Raw genomic sequence first — 16,095 nt, forward strand, 5'->3', positions numbered from 1 at the left:
TTACCTCTTTGTTATCCCATTTGCATATCAGTCTACTTAATATAGTTCAATTGCACTCTTTTTATCTTTTTAAAAAATATTTTTATTTATTTGTTTATTTTTGGTTATGCTGGGTCTTCGTTGCTGCATGAGCTTTTCTCTAGTTGCAGTGAGCAAGGGCTACTCTGCAGTTGCGGTGCACAGGCTTCTCATTGTGGTGGCTTCTCTTGTTGTGGAAGGGCACAACAAGAACACTAGAGAGAAGTGTGGCTTCTTTCTCAGGCACGTAGCCTTCATTAGTTGCAGCACAAGAGCTCAGTAATTGCGGCTCCCAGAAACTAGAGCACAGGCTTAAGAGACGTGCTGCATGAGCTTACTTGCTCTGAGGCATGTGGGATCTTCCCGGATCCAGGATCGAATCTGTGTCTCCTGCATTGGCAGGTGGATTCTTTACCACTGGGTCACCAAGGAAATCCCATGCACTCTTTTTATCTTTATGCCACTTTACATAGGATCTGAAGTGATAAGACCTGCCACTTTAAAAACATTATACCTTTAGGGCAATGAATACACTCAGATACTATTGATATAAAGATGGATACATGTCATTAAACTTTGTCCAAATTCATAGAATGTACAACACTAGAAGTGAAATAGAGTTAAATTATGGACTTTGGTTGATTATGATGTGTCAATGTAGATTGAGTAATCATAACAAATGTACCACTGTCATGGGGGGTGTTGATAATGATGTAGGCCGTGTTTGTGTGGGTTCAGGGAGTAATGGGGAAATCTCTGTAGCTTCCTCCCAGTTTTGTTGTGACCTTCAACTGCTTTAAAAAGTCTGTTCTTAATAAACTGTGTATCAGAGAATTTAGTTACTACAATAGATGGGCTTTTTTGTTATTACTTAATTTTTACTGTCACTTTTAGAAAAACTCCTCTTCCAAGGGCTCAAATTAGACTAGCTGACAATATGGTCCCCACATAATCCATAAAATCAACTTCCTCTTTCCTGGTCCACTATCTTCGAACCAGATTGGTGTGTATCAGCTCTACTTCTCTTAGTCTGAATTCTTCATAAGAGGCTTCTGGGTGCCATGCAAAAAACAGACCCAAGTAAACCAATCCTTGTGCAGACTCATCACCATTACCTCCCCCCAACACAGTTCTACACTCACTTGGTTCATAGACACTGGCCCAACCTCACCAAAGCAAAGGGAAGCTAACAATTTCTTACCTGCCAGCCTGGGACACAAGTCATGTAGCAACCATGAAGGAAATCTGCTTTGGACTATGTGATTCATTGTTTCACCATTTTATACCAAAATACCAATTTTAAAAGATGACAAAGCTTGTCCCAATTTCATAAAATGTATTCTCTCAGCCCTGGTGGCTCAAAGGTAAAGAATCCATCTGGCAATGCAAGAGATGCAGGTTCAGTCCCTGGGTTGTGAATATCCCTTGGAGAAGGAAATGGTCATCCATTCCAGTATTCTTGCCTGGAAAATCCCATGGACAGAGGAGCCTGGAGGACTTTAGTCCATGGGCTTGCAAAGAATCAGCCACAACTTAACGATTAAACAGTTCTCTCAATCTCTCCATCTTATGGTTTTTTATTGGTATGCCTTATAGAAATGGTCATCTTCATTTTAATTGTTTAGTGCTTTCTCCTTACATTTCCCCCAACTTCCACCCCCAGGGACCAGTTAAATATTTTCCTGATTAGGCCCTGATATCCGAGAGCTCACTCAATAATGGGGAGAAGTCTAAGGTTAGAACAATGCACTCTGAGAGACAGAAAGGGAGTATGATTGGTAACTTAGAGACCACACTTCATTATAAAGACCTCTGAGGCATTTCTCTATTCCACTGTATGTGCCCAAACTTGAAAAATAAAAGTTACTAATTTGTTCTCCCCTGCAGCTTTCCACAGCCAAAGAGCCTGAAAACTTACTTTCTACGTGCCTAATGATTTTTTTTCTCACTCAGGTGTGCACTGGAAAAGATCCTGATGCTGGGTAAGATTGGGGGCAGGAGGAGAAGGGGTGACAAAGGATGAGATGGTTGGATGGCATCACCGATTTAATGGACATGAGTCTGAGCCAACTCTGGGAGATAGTGAAGGACAGGGAATCTTGGTGTACTTCAGTCCGTGGGGTCACAAAGAGTCAGAACTGACTGAGCAACTGAATGACAAGTGTGTATATGTGACCAGAAATTAGTAAATACCATTTTCATTTTGTAATTAAGTCCAGAGGCTAATTTGCTTTCAATAAGGGTTCATTTAATTTTCTCTTTTGGAAAGTAGCATTGGCATGGAGCATCCTTTCATGATTATACTGGTCCATTCTCTCTAGTGCACAGAAATATACCTTCAGGCTGCCAGGCCAGCAGCAACAAGAATGGCACAAATGTTAATGGGCTTGTGATCAGGTATCCACTGACATTTCAGGTGTGTGCTGTCTCCTCCAGGCTTTTCTGTGCTCCCAGAAAGTAAAATCTATCAATTCTTCTTCTCTGAGATAAATGTTTATGATTTGTCCACACTTACCCAAATACTAATGCTATTTAGGATGTACACAAGCTTTCTGAAACTTCTTCAGAGACTTTCTTTAGAACTGGAAAAAAAGCTTAAGGTTACCCAAACCATGTTTCAGACTCAGGGAGTATGAATGACCAGCTTGAGACCACCCAGGCTACAGGCAGCCAAGCCACGAATGGCCAGTACACCTGACATGCAGTCCTATATGTTTTAAGTTCATGTGGCTTTTGTCGTGTCTTACAAGAAGTGTTCCTTACAGGATTCAACCTCCCATCTCTCAGCTCCCACTTTAAGGCATAGAAAGCAGTAGTACGTATTGTGAGAACAGCCTATAAAATGAACCTGGAGCACAATGTGAGGAGCCCTGCTTATCAACTTGTCTTGGTTGGTTGTAATTTTTTCACATAATTGCAGATAGTTTTATCCTTTGTGAGACTAAGGATAAGGTTGCTGAGTTACCTTATCCACAGGGTTATGGTGAGGTCACCATTGTGAAATAGGTTGTGAAGACAGAGTGGTACACTTAGCATTCTATCATTATGGTGCACTCTTACGCCCATCTTGGAAGGAAAGTTATGACCAACCTAGACAGCATATTAAAAAGCAGAGACATTACTTTGTCAACAAAGGTCTGTCTAGTCAAGGCTATGGTTTTTCCAGTGGTCACGTATGGATGTGAGAGTTGGACTATAAAGAAAGCTGAGTGCCGAAGAATTGATGCTTTTGAACTGTGGTGTTGGAGAAGACTCTTGAGAGTCCCTTGGACTGCAAGGAGGTCGAACCAGTCCATCCTAAAGGAGATCAGTCCTGGGTGTTCATTGGAAGGACTGATGTTGAAGCTGAAACTCCAGTACTTTGGCCACCTGATGCGAAGAGCTGACTCATTGGAAAAGACCCTGATGGTGGGAAAGATTGAGGGCAGGAGGAGAAGGAGACGACAGAGGATGAGATGGTTGGATGGCATCACCGACTCAATGGACATGAGTTTGGGTGAACTCCGGGAGTTGGTGATGGACAGGGAGGCCTGGTGTGCTGTAGTTAGTTCATGGGGTCGCAAAGAGTCGGACATGACTGAGAGACTGAACTGAACTGAACTTACTCCTATACTCCCAAAATATAAAACAATTCCGTATTTAAGATATGCAACATTGATTGATTAGAATGTGGAACCAGGACTGCTTTTAGATCATTTATCCACACAAACATTGGGTTCTAGGAAATCTGTAAGCTTCTAAAGGCAAGAAAGGAGGGCTGGGTCTTTTTTTAAAAAACATTTTTAATATTAATTTCTATTGGAGTATAATTGCTTTGGGGCTTCCCAGGTGGCGCTAGTGGTAAAGAATCTGCCCACAGTGCAGGAGCCACAGGAGACTCAGGTTCAATCCCGGGGTGGATGAGGTCCCCTGGAGGGGGGCATGGCAACCCACTCCAGTATTCTTGCCTGGAGAATCCCTTGGACAGAGAAGCCTGGCGGGCTACAGTACATAGGGTTGCAAAGAGTCAGACACGACTGAAGCAACTTAGCACGCATGCCAGCATAAATGCTTTACAATGTTTGTATTAGCTTCTGCTGCTGCTGCTGCTAAGTCGCTTCAGTCATGTCTGACTCTGTGCGACCCCAGAGACGGCAGCCTACCGGCTCCTCCGTCCCTGGGATTCTCCAGGCAAGAACACTGGAGTGGGTTGCCATCGCCTTCTCCATGTATTAGTTTCTGCTGTACAGCAAAGTGAATCAGCTCTATATATACATATATCCCCTCTTTTTTGGGATTTCCTTCCCATGTAGGTCACCACAGAGCACTAAATAGAGTTGCCTGTGCTATCCAGTTGGTTCTCACTAGTTATCTACATTATAGATAGTATCAATAGTATACATATATATATATGTGTGTGTGTGTATATATGTATCAGTCTTGATTTCATTACAGCATCTGCATTTCTTTCAAGACTTGGACCTTGCCCTGTGATTGGTGAGATACCTCTTCTCTTTAGTTATGCTATTCTCCACACACTTCTTATTCCGGTTTTCATTCCAAAGCTTTGCCCCTATTGCCAAAGATGGAAAAGCCCATGATCAGAAGTACACACCAGTGCTGGGTGTGACCCACATTTGTAGACTCTGACAACAGTTTCTTCCAATCAAATAAAAGCCAGAGAAAGGGAATATAGTATTGCAGTAGGATGTGAGAACTATACTTAAATCAAGGCTTACAAGAGCTTTTCTAAGCAAGTCCAAATTGAACAGTAAATTTCATGAGTGGCCAACAAATAAGTAATAAAGGAGACACAGGGATTCTATATGTAACCCAATATCCCAAGTTGAGAAGATGGTCTCTGAGAGCCTGATATATTCGTCTTATAAACACCGATTTTCAGTTTTTATCAACAATTGGATCACTTTGTAGTTTGCAGACCTAAATGACCCTAAGGATACCTCTATTGCCTTTTTCTTCACATCTAACAAAATGTTAATACCATTTCAGCATTTTTAGACTCATGGACTAAAGCATAACAATGATTATTTGTTTAAATGCTACTCTGTCAATTTCTTAAATTGTCGTAGAATACCAAAATGGTAGTATATTAACATTTCATGACACGCTATATATTCATTTCTAATATGGAAGTAACTTCTATTCCTATTTAATAAATCTTGAATAAGATTTCCTTGGGACAGAGCCGCTGTCAAATAAATTCTGATTGGATTCACATTTGATATGAAAGGACTTCTGTTGAATAATATTGCTCAGAAGTCTTGGCTATATTAGCAATAGTTTGCATTTTAATAAAAATTTCAAGGAAATTTGGTCTCAGCTCTACTGAATGGGCATTATAATGTTCCAAAAAGCAATAGTTTACTTAACAAAAATACAATCTTAGGTGGGGAGGCAAGAGTTGGTGATTCATATATCAATTTAAAATATCAGCCTTGCTATGAATGCATCTTATGAAAAATATCATTCATCTCAGCCTTCCTTTCCTCATGTCATCAGCCTATTTGTGCATAACACATACCCATCAGAACACCAGTGACCCATCCTCTTTGTTTCTTTTCTGTATCTTTAGCTTTACAGAGACTAGAAAGTAGAATTTTTCTAAACACTTAGTCTATATATGTCCATTTTACTTTTCAATCAACCATGTGTAGCTTAATAGCTTTTTCAAATTTATTTTATTATTATTAAGGGGTTCCTAGGTAAAAACGTGACCATTCATGTGAAAAGAATAGTGAAAATTATGTTGATAAAAAGATATATTATAAATACATGAAGAAGGAGACCCACTGGACTAGCTAATTATTGTTGAATAACCAACCATCTCAACATTCCATGGCTTTGGGAATTCCCTGGTGGTCCAGTGGTTAGGAGTTGGCGCTTCCACTGCCTGGGGCCCAGGTTCAATCCCTGGTCAGGCAACTAAGATAATAATCCCACAGGCCTTATAACAGGCCAAAAAATAAAAAACCCTAAGTGGCTTAACAGCAAACATTTACCTTATAGTTTCTGAAGATACATCTTAGCTGAGTCCTCTGGCTCAAGGTGTCTGACAAGACTCTAGTCAAGGTGACAAACAGGGATGACATCATCTCATAGCTTGACTGGGTAGAGATCTACTTCCCAACTCACTCATGTGGTTGTTGTCATGATTCAATTCCTCATGGGTTGTTGGACTGTAGGACTCAGCTTTTCACTGGCTTTTGGTAAGAGATGAATTAAGGAACCAACCTCAGTTCTTTACAATTAGCCTTCTTCAACGCAGCAATTTACTCCCCAAAGTGTGCCAGTAAGAAAAGTTAAAGAAAGAGAAAGAATGCAAGCAAGATGGAAGCCATAGTCCTTTTTAATGTACTCGGAAGTGACATTCCATCACTTTTGTCATATTCCATTTGTTAGAAGCAGGTTAGTAGGTCCAGGCATACCGGTGGGTTTCCCAAGAAAAGCTCAGTTCTAGTTATAAGAGGTATCATATTAAAGATGATAGGTAGAAAGGGGATGCTAAAAGTTGATATCCCAGACAATGTTCAGTGGTGACAATTGAAATAGCAGAGATTGCTTCAATTACAAATGATATTGCTACCTGGGGCATTTAATGTAGAGACAAATGGAAACATTATCAGAGGGCATTGGACCAGTACAGGGCATTCTTCAGAGGAATCAAACCATGGCACTGTAAAACAAAGGAACTCCTTCACATATCCTTTTGAATGATAGAGTAATAAATCAGATAATGAATAAGAGTGGCTGCCCAGCAAGGCATAGGCTCTCTGAACTATTATAGAATTCTCTGCCTTCAAGGATAATGGGAAATAAATTCTGATGTAAGCCACAATCTAGATTTTAATTTGGAATTTTGTTTCACTGGCTGAATCTTTCACCAAAATTATCAGCGAGGCACCAGAGTAGGAAGTGCGTAAGATACAGGTATAATCAAGAATCTGCTCTGAAGGAGTGCACTCTTTCTGAGAAGGAAGCTATGTTTCCAGCAGACTCCAATACTACACGAATGGTGACAAAATGCTTCTTATTGATAAATGCTGGGACCCTGCTCCTCAAAGTAGACTCAAAGTCCAACAGCACAGGTGTCCAGTGGGAGGTTATTAGAGATGCAGAATCTCAGCTCAATTCCAGAGCTACTGACTCAGAATCCACATTTTAACAAGACCTCTAGGAGACTTGATAAAGCCTGAGAAACATTTCTAATAGAGCTTTGAGAGAACCATGGATAGAATGACCAAGTTTAACTAGAGAAGTTAAAGAGTTAGATAGAGAAGGTATCATTTGACCCAAACATGAGATGTGTATGATTTCAACAGAAATAAAAATTTTCTTTGTTGGGGGAAGTTAAAGCATTGACAGTAGTCTAGGGCAGGGAAGTAGACTGTTCCTGAAATTAAAAAGGAACACACTTCAGTTGAAATCAGTTTGCAAAGGGCTTTGACCATTTGCTAAGGAATTTTTACTTTATTCTGTTGGCAATAAGTGAGGCCTTGGAAGTTTTTGAGCAGAATGCTGCTGCTGCTGCTGCTGCTAAGTCGCTTCAGTCGTGTCCGACTCTGTGTGACCCCATAGACGGCAGCCCACCAGGCTCCTCCGTCCCTGGGATTCTTCAGGCAAGAACACTGGAGTGGGTTGCCGTTTCCTTCTCTAACGCAAGAAAGTGAAACGTGAAAGTGAAGTCGCTCAGTCGTGTCTGACTCTTCGCGACCCCATAGACTGTAGCCTACCAGGCTCCTCTGTCCATGGGATTTTCCAGGCAAGAGTACTGGAGTGGGGTGCCATTGAGCAGAATACAATAGCAATAAGAAATACGATATCGTGGTAGCATGGAAGATGTATTGGCATAAGGAGAGGCCAAAGACACCCTAGTCGGGGGTGATTAATGTGGATAAACTTCAAGTTAGAAGCTATAGTTCAGGGATGAGGTTATTAAACCTTGAAATGCTAGAGCAGTAGTCATGGAAATTAAGGGGAAGTGATGAAAGTCAGAGACATTTCAGAGGTGGAAATTATGGCTCTTGGTACACATTGGGGGCTTTCTGCCTGAATGATGGGGAGGAAAATGATGTCATTCAGAAAGATGGGGTCACAAAAACACAAGCAGATTTTGAGAGGAAGAAGATTGTCTTTGGTCATGAGATAGTTGCTGAGAATTTTGAACATGTCAGTGATGTTATAGCCTTTCCTGCTTTCTTCATGTAGCACTATTGTCTTTCTGGTTTTACAACTCTCAGGCTTTTCAGTGTCTTCCTGAAAATTCCAGCCAAATGCCTGAAGAATTCAGTACACTTTAATCCAACTGACAAAGCTTTATCTTTTTTTGGTTTAAGGTGTCCACATGGAAAAAAATAACTTTGAAACATGAATCACATCTTTGTCATTTCCTAGAAAGCTCTCGACTCAAATTTCATGTTGGACAAATTGAATAAAAGGAATCCCTTTCAGTAGAGAGTCCAGAGAAATTGGTTGTGTCAGATTTCAAGAAAGAACCAAAAAAGAGAGTGTGAAAGAAAGGTAGTTATTGTCCTGATTGGAAAGAGGGAGAGACTCTTCACAATAATTCCACAAAGAAAAAAGTCAATCATTTTCTTTGAGGTAGCCCAAAACATCTTTACTGATTGAAAATGATAGGGCTTTAAGGAGACTTGTTAAAAGGTGTTTCTGAAAAGCTACTTGAAAGCTGCATTCAGCACAGTGTGCTTTCAGTGGGTGGAATTGATACTCCTTCCATAATGCATGGAGTGAAGTGTTTCACCAGCCTCGTAATAAATTAGTTTCTAACAAGCTATTTGCAAGCTGTGTTTTGTACAGATTTCTTTAAGTGAATGAAAGTGATATCCATTTTGTAATACATGGTTGTAATAGTTTCCACTTTTACAAGCCACTTACAAGCTGCATTCAATGTACTGTTTATTCAGTGAATGGAGGTGATAACCATTCTGTAGTGCATAGAGTGAAGTGTTTAAGACTCGTAATAAGGATGTTTCTAACAAGCTTAAAAATGAGCGGGTGGGACAAACTGAGAGAGTAGCATTCAGTCACACACATTATCATATGTAATAGCCAGTGGGAATTTACTGTATGATGTGGGAGCTCAAACCTGGTGCTCTGTGACAACCTAGAGGGGTGTGATGGAGTGGGAGGCGGGAGAGAGGTTCAAGAGGGAGGGGACATATGTATACCCGTGGCTGATTCACGATATATAGCAGAAACCAACACAATATCGTACAGCAATTAACCTCCAATTAAAAATAAATAAACTTTAAAAAATGACTTGGCATCATGTTCCAATCAAAAATTTTTCTCCCTTGCTTCATAACCTTATTACCTTCTTGACTGATTATTTTTCATGTCATTATCATATCATTTGTCATTGAACATTCATGTGAAGTGCTTTGTTTATGGTGCAATCTCCATTAAGGCTCTAAAGGGCAGATCCTTTTACACTAGTAGGTTTAGATGTCTTCAAATATGGCAAGGGTTGTTGATTAATTAATCACACAGTGAATCTATGTTGAAAGTATAACAATAGTCATAATATATCCCAAAAGGCCTTCCATAAGTCATCTGGATGAAATATAATATATGAAAAAGAAGGGGAAGTTTAACTAAAATTAATAAGGCCAGATTCCGTCTTATGTTGGATAGCAGTTAAAATCAACTTTTAACTGCTAATACTTCTCAATTTTTTTCTGAGTGTATTACTGATAGAAAAACTTGACAAGAACATTATGAAGAGGTAAGATTTTTTAAAAGACTGGAAGAAAACTTGCAATATATATGAACACCCTCTGTATCTACATCTATATCTATATCCATATACACAATACATTAAAAATTCCTGGGACTTCCCTAGATGTCCAGTGGTTAAGACTTTGCCTTCCAACGGAGTATGTGGGTTAGATCCCTGGGTGGGGAATTCAGATCCTACATGCCATACAGTACAGTGAAAAAAAGAGAGAGAGAGAGAGAGAGATGGTAAATCAGGGGTGTTTGGGAGTGCTTGATCAAAGAGCAAAACTATTTTTTAATCAAGAAAATCATGAATAAAAATCTTTACCTCTTCAGTTCAGTTCAGTTCAGTCGTTCAGTCATGTCTAACTCTTTGCGACCCCATGGACTGCAGCACACCAGGCTTCCTTGTCCATCCCCAACTCTTGGAGCTTACTCAAACTCATGTCCATAGAGTTGGTGTTGCCATCCAACTCTCTCACCTTCTGTCGTCACCTTGTCCTCCCACCTTCAATCTTTCCCAGCATCAGAGTCTTTTCAAATGAGTCAGTACTTCACATCAGGTGGCCAGAGTTTTGGAGTTTCAGCTTCAGTATCAGCTTTCCAATGAATACTCAGGATTGATTTCCTTTAGGATGGACTGGTTGGATCTCCTTGCAGTTCAAGGGACTCTCAGGAGTCTTCTCCAACACCACAGTTCAAAAGCATCAATTCTTTGGTGCTCAGCTTTTTTATAGTCCAACTGTCACAACCATACATGACTACTGGAAAAACAATAGCTTTGACTAGATGGACCTTTGTTGGCAAAGTAATGTCTCTGCTTTTTAATATGCTGTCTAGTTTGGTCATAACTTTTCTTCCAATTACTTCTTTACTTCTTAGTTAATTTTAATTAAAGTTATGGCTGCACTTCCAAATGCAGATAGGGATAATAATTGAGAGGGCCATTAAGGGAGTTTTTGAGGTACAACTTTCTATTTCTGATGCTGCTTATGTGGTCACTTTGTGGCAATGTATTGACCTGTAACTTTTTGGTTTAGCACTTTTCCAGGTGTTAGTAAAAATTATTAGTTAGCAAAAATTATCAGCTTCTTCTATGGGTTTTTCAACTTCTGGATAACATACAAAAGCAATCAAGCCAAACAGAAGGAAAAAAATCTACCAAGTCCATTTTCAACATCAGAAATTATAATCTTGTCTCTGAAAATGTGGACGAGCATTTAAAAGAAACTAAGAATGGTTAAAATTGTTGAATTGGAAATGAGAAATGGTAGGAAAGAAAATGCTGATTTTCATTATAAACCTTGTAGAACTAACCAGCTTTTTAAACTATGTATTTGTATAGCTTTGATTTTTTTTTAATGTTAAAAGGACTGTAAAATCAATAAAAAGTGTTTTCATAGTTGTAACAGTTTCAGAAGAGCCTAAAAGGTAATGGTTGAGTCAAAGCCTTCAGTCACTGGTTTTACTATCTGCCTGTGGGAGTCGTTGTGAAGAAGGAAAGGACACTCCTCCCATCTCACTTTCTGTTCTCTTCTCCTAGAATCTTCTGAGGTTTCATGAATGACTACTTTTCACTTATGAATAATTCTTCTGTTTGGCGAATGAAGAAACCAAGACAGAAGAAAATCTTTGTCTTCACAAAAGGAATCTAGCTATTCTGAGAAATGAATCTCTCGATGATAAGAAATTAAGAGCAAGCCCAGTCATTGTAGTGCTTTTGAAAAGACAAAGGCACACGGGAAGCTGCATTCTCTGTTTTTGTTTGTTGATTTTTTTTTTTTTATTTAAGCTTTCAAACCTAAGCATTCACTGTTGATAGACAGATCTCCTTACCTCCTTCCATGAGGACGTGGGTAGAAGAGAACATACAGGCTAGAAATTGACGGTACACTGGAGAGTTTTTGTCTCCTGGCCAACTCCTGCCCATGGGACTGGGGAGGGGAAAACAGTGCTATTTAATTACCTTTTGTCAAAGCCCAAAATACTTTGCAGAAAGCGGAGGCGAAAAGAACCTTCATGGTGGATGCCTGGATTCTGCACTACCTGGCTTTGTGCCCTGAGGGTCGGAAGTGGAAGAGGGAGGCCAGAGAATTCTTCCTCGGGTTCATGGCCTTGTACTCTTACAGCCTGCCCCAAATGCAAAGGCTTTTGTTCACTCTGAGAATATTGATAGGTTACATTGTGAAACATACAGTTTCACATGGGGGAAAAAAGTTTTCTCTCAACTCACTTTTAGCCTTTTAAGTTCATGATTTCTTTGCATTCTCAGACACATTTTGGCTGATGACGAGTATGTAGGCACTTAAAAAATAGCAGCCAGTGTGCAGTGTTTTGATTATTTTGCCTGAAATCTAAGATTTGGACAACATTTTACACACAAACTATTCAAGCAACACATACTTTGGAAGGAAAAAGGGTTCTGGCATAAAAAGTTGAATGTTGCTCATGAAGGGTTCTGTTGCTACATGAACCATATTTTCCTGTAATTGCTATTAGCAGAAGACATTAATCATTTTCTTTCTGAAGCAGAACAGTAAAAAAAGATGGCAAAATGAATCTCATAGTCATTGAACCCATTCCAAAATAGATATAAATTCATTTAAATGACAGTATAATTAAGTTGGTATGGATTATTGCCTTTAAATTTAAAAGGAGAAAATAAAAGATACTTGCCAAAAAATTATATAATCATATTAGTTGTGCCATATTGTATGTCTGGTTGAATTAAAACAATGAACATTTTTCCAGACAATGAAAACAATTTCAAATGGGGTGAACTTCAGATTACATTGCTATAAGGACATAAAACTGCTGCCTAGAAAAAATATCAACTTGTATCAGACTATATAAATGACTCACATCACTCTGCATTACTCATTAAAAATCACATCCATGCACCTCTTCCCTTCAGTTCCTAATTTTAAGAATATCTAGAGACACTCTGTGTGTGTGTGTGTGTGTGTGTGTGTGTGTGTGTGTGTGTGTGTGTTCAATCGCTGAGTCATATCTGATTCTTTGCAACCATGGAGTGTAGTCCACCAGGATCCTCTGTCCATGGGATTTCCCAAGCAAGAATATTGGAGTGGGTTGCCATTTCCTACTCCAGGGGATCATCCCATCCCAGGGATTGAACCCTGGTCTCCTGCATGGCAGGCGGATTCTTTACCACTGAGCCCATCTAGAGACACTAAAATGTGCTATCTTACTCTTGAAACTGATGTTCTGGGACAGAATATTGATTTATCTATTGGAAGGTTGACCATTTTGTTTTCAGTCCATGTCATTCCCACAGTGAAGATGGAAACGGTGATGCAGCTGTCACTTCTTAGCTCTTGCTGTGTTTACTGTCATGTTATTATCTGACTAATGGCAGTGTTCACAAAACAAGTCACCACTTTGAGCATTAATGGCCTACTGCCATTCTAGAAAACAACAAACTGTTTCTATGAATGTAAGTGCTGCTTTAAAGTCATTTTAAGTGTATCTTTTCATGACTTCTTGACTTATTTTGACCTCCATCCTACTTAACAACTTTCTTTTTTCTTTCTAGAATTGAGTTTAACTTTGTAAAGTTCCTTTAAAGCAGGTTCTCAATCAGGTACAAGGGGACATGTGATAATGTCTGGAGATATGCTGGGGCGTGGGGGGAGCATCAGGGAGTAGTCCAGGACATGCTACTGGCATACTGGCATCAGGTGAGTGGGGGCCCCAGGGCACTGCTAAATCTCTTACAAGACATAGGACAGCCCCTGCCACAAAGAATTATCCTGTCCAAACTTCCCGAGTGCCAAGATTGAGAAACACTGTTTCAGAACAGGGGCAAAAGGTGATAATGATTCTGTTCAAAGTGATCAAAATAAGTTTCAAGCCATTAGTTTTGAAACATGCAACTAAGACTCACCTGAAGAAGCTCCTGGTATTCCACCAGGAAAAACATGTTCCTGCAAATTACACTGGGGCAAGAGTTCTCTCTGTATTCACCAGAAATCAGAAATGAACAAGCAGAAGTGCCTCTATGGAGAAAAAATTGAAACAATGAGATTTTAAAACGTCATGAGATGAAACCTGGTTTTAAGAGGGAAAAGATTGCAAGAAAGCCAAAAGGCAATAGTAGAATTAAAATTTGCACTGAAGGTAAAAAGAAAGGGTTAGCACTGGATGAAAGCACAATCTTTCATTATGAAGGACAAACCTGAAAAGCTTGCCAAGAATGTGAGGAGGAAAGACAAAGGTATTCAAATTATGATAAGGAAGAAAGAAATAAAAGAGAAGATAAATTGCACATGAGACTTGTATGTATACCTACATAATAAATCACTACAACAGGAACCAAAGCAAAGACTTATACTTAAAGTACCAAGCAAGATATTAGAAGACATCAACAAATGTCTCCAACGATACTATCGAATTAAAAAGACATAGGGAAAATTTCTACAAATTTTATACAAAAAGCATCAGAGTGTTCTTTCTACTGCTAAATGTCAGAGAACTGTGAAGCAATATCAACAGAGATTTTAGGTGAAAATGCTTTTTTAAAGAGGCTTTTTTTAAAGCCTTTTTTAAAGAGCCTTTATAACAAATTCCACATAATTTGTTTTCATATACATAAAGACAGCAAAGACCTTCTCATATGTGCACAGCCACAAAATATAAACCACTGACAGGACTTTTCTTTAATTACTTGAATTTATTCTCCAGCTAAGGTATGAATTAAAAATTGAGAACCCAATATAGAAATTATACTTTTAATAAGCCTTCCACATACTATCCAGCAGTCCCACTTCTGGTATATATCCAAGGAAAACAAAAATATTAATTTGAAAAGATATATGTACCCCGATATTCATAGCAGCTTTATATACAATAATCAAGACAACCTAAGTGTCCATCAACAGATGAACAGATAAAGAAGATGTGATACACATAGACAATGGAATATTACTCAGCCATTAAAAGGAATGAAATTTTGCCATTTACTTAACACGGTTGGTTCTGGAGGGTATTAAATATAGTGAAATAAGTCAGAAAATGACAAATATACATGTTTTCACTTATATGTAGAATCTAAAAAATAAAGCAAATGAATATAACAAAACAGAAACAGACTCAGATACAGAAAACAAACTAGTGGTTACCAAAAGGCAATAGTGGAAAAGAGGAGAGGCAAACTAGGCAAAGAAGATTAAGAAGTATAAGAATGTATGAGTACAGCATAAGGATATACTCAATATTTAATAATAACTTTGTATGAAGTATCATCTATAAAAGTATCAAGTTACTCTGTTATACACCTGAAACTATAATATTTTAAGCCAACTATACTTCTATCTAAAGTATAAACAAATAATAAGCCCACCAAGAAACACTGAAAACATAAAGTTAAATCTAACTGACTGTTGTAACAATGACAATAAAAATTGAATTCATATGCTGAGATGATTCCTGAAAGAGAAGACAGATAGTGTAAAAACAGTAATTTTTTATTATCATTTTAAAGAAAAAAACTCCAGGACATTAACAAAAGCTAGAATGACAAGGATAAGGAGAAATTAGGCTAAGGAAAAAACACTAAATTCCTCATCCTACAAAGGTAAGAAAGAGGAGTTCAAACGTTTATCCTTCATTTTTTCAGTACTAAAGATGTAAATAAATATACTTCTAAAACATTTTCAAGGTAACCTAGTGATAAAGTTAAAAGTAAATTAAAAAGTTTCAAATCTCCAAGAAAGAAAACAAAAGTTAAAGTAAAAAAAAAAAACCACAAAGAAGAAAACAAAGAAATGCTAAATGTATAACAATTTTTAAAAAAGAGACTTAGCTCCTTCAATAAAAGAATAAAAATATAATACTCACTATAAATTGTTTATGAGACATTCTAATATTAAAGGCATTTATAAGTGGAATATTACTTTGCACTTATAAAACTGATTAATGTTTTAAAAACTCATACTAGATTTGGGAGGAGTGTGCTGAGTCAGAAATTCTCATAATTTTGTGAAGTACTTCTGGAAAATTTTTTCCACACACATTAGGAGTCTGATACAAGCTAGTAGCCTGTGACCAACTAAATTAAGTTCTTGAAAATCATCATAATGAGTACAACAAGATGTAGACAAATAGCAATATATAATTAGTTTTGTTGAAACACTATTTTGATCCAGAAAACCTAGATATTTCCTTATATCCAATAATAGAGGACAAGTCAAACAAATTGTCATTTATCCATATTGTGGACTATTATACAGCTATTAAAAATTATGACTTGTAAAATTAATTAATAATGTCAAAATGCTAAATACATAGTTTTAATTAAAAATAGAAGGTAAAATTGTAATATGA

This window comes from Giraffa tippelskirchi, chromosome 9 (assembly GCF_054371585.1).
Source record: "Giraffa tippelskirchi isolate mGirTip1 chromosome 9, T2T-mGirTip1v1.2.pri, whole genome shotgun sequence".
NCBI classification, from domain to species: Eukaryota; Metazoa; Chordata; class Mammalia; order Artiodactyla; family Giraffidae; genus Giraffa; species Giraffa tippelskirchi.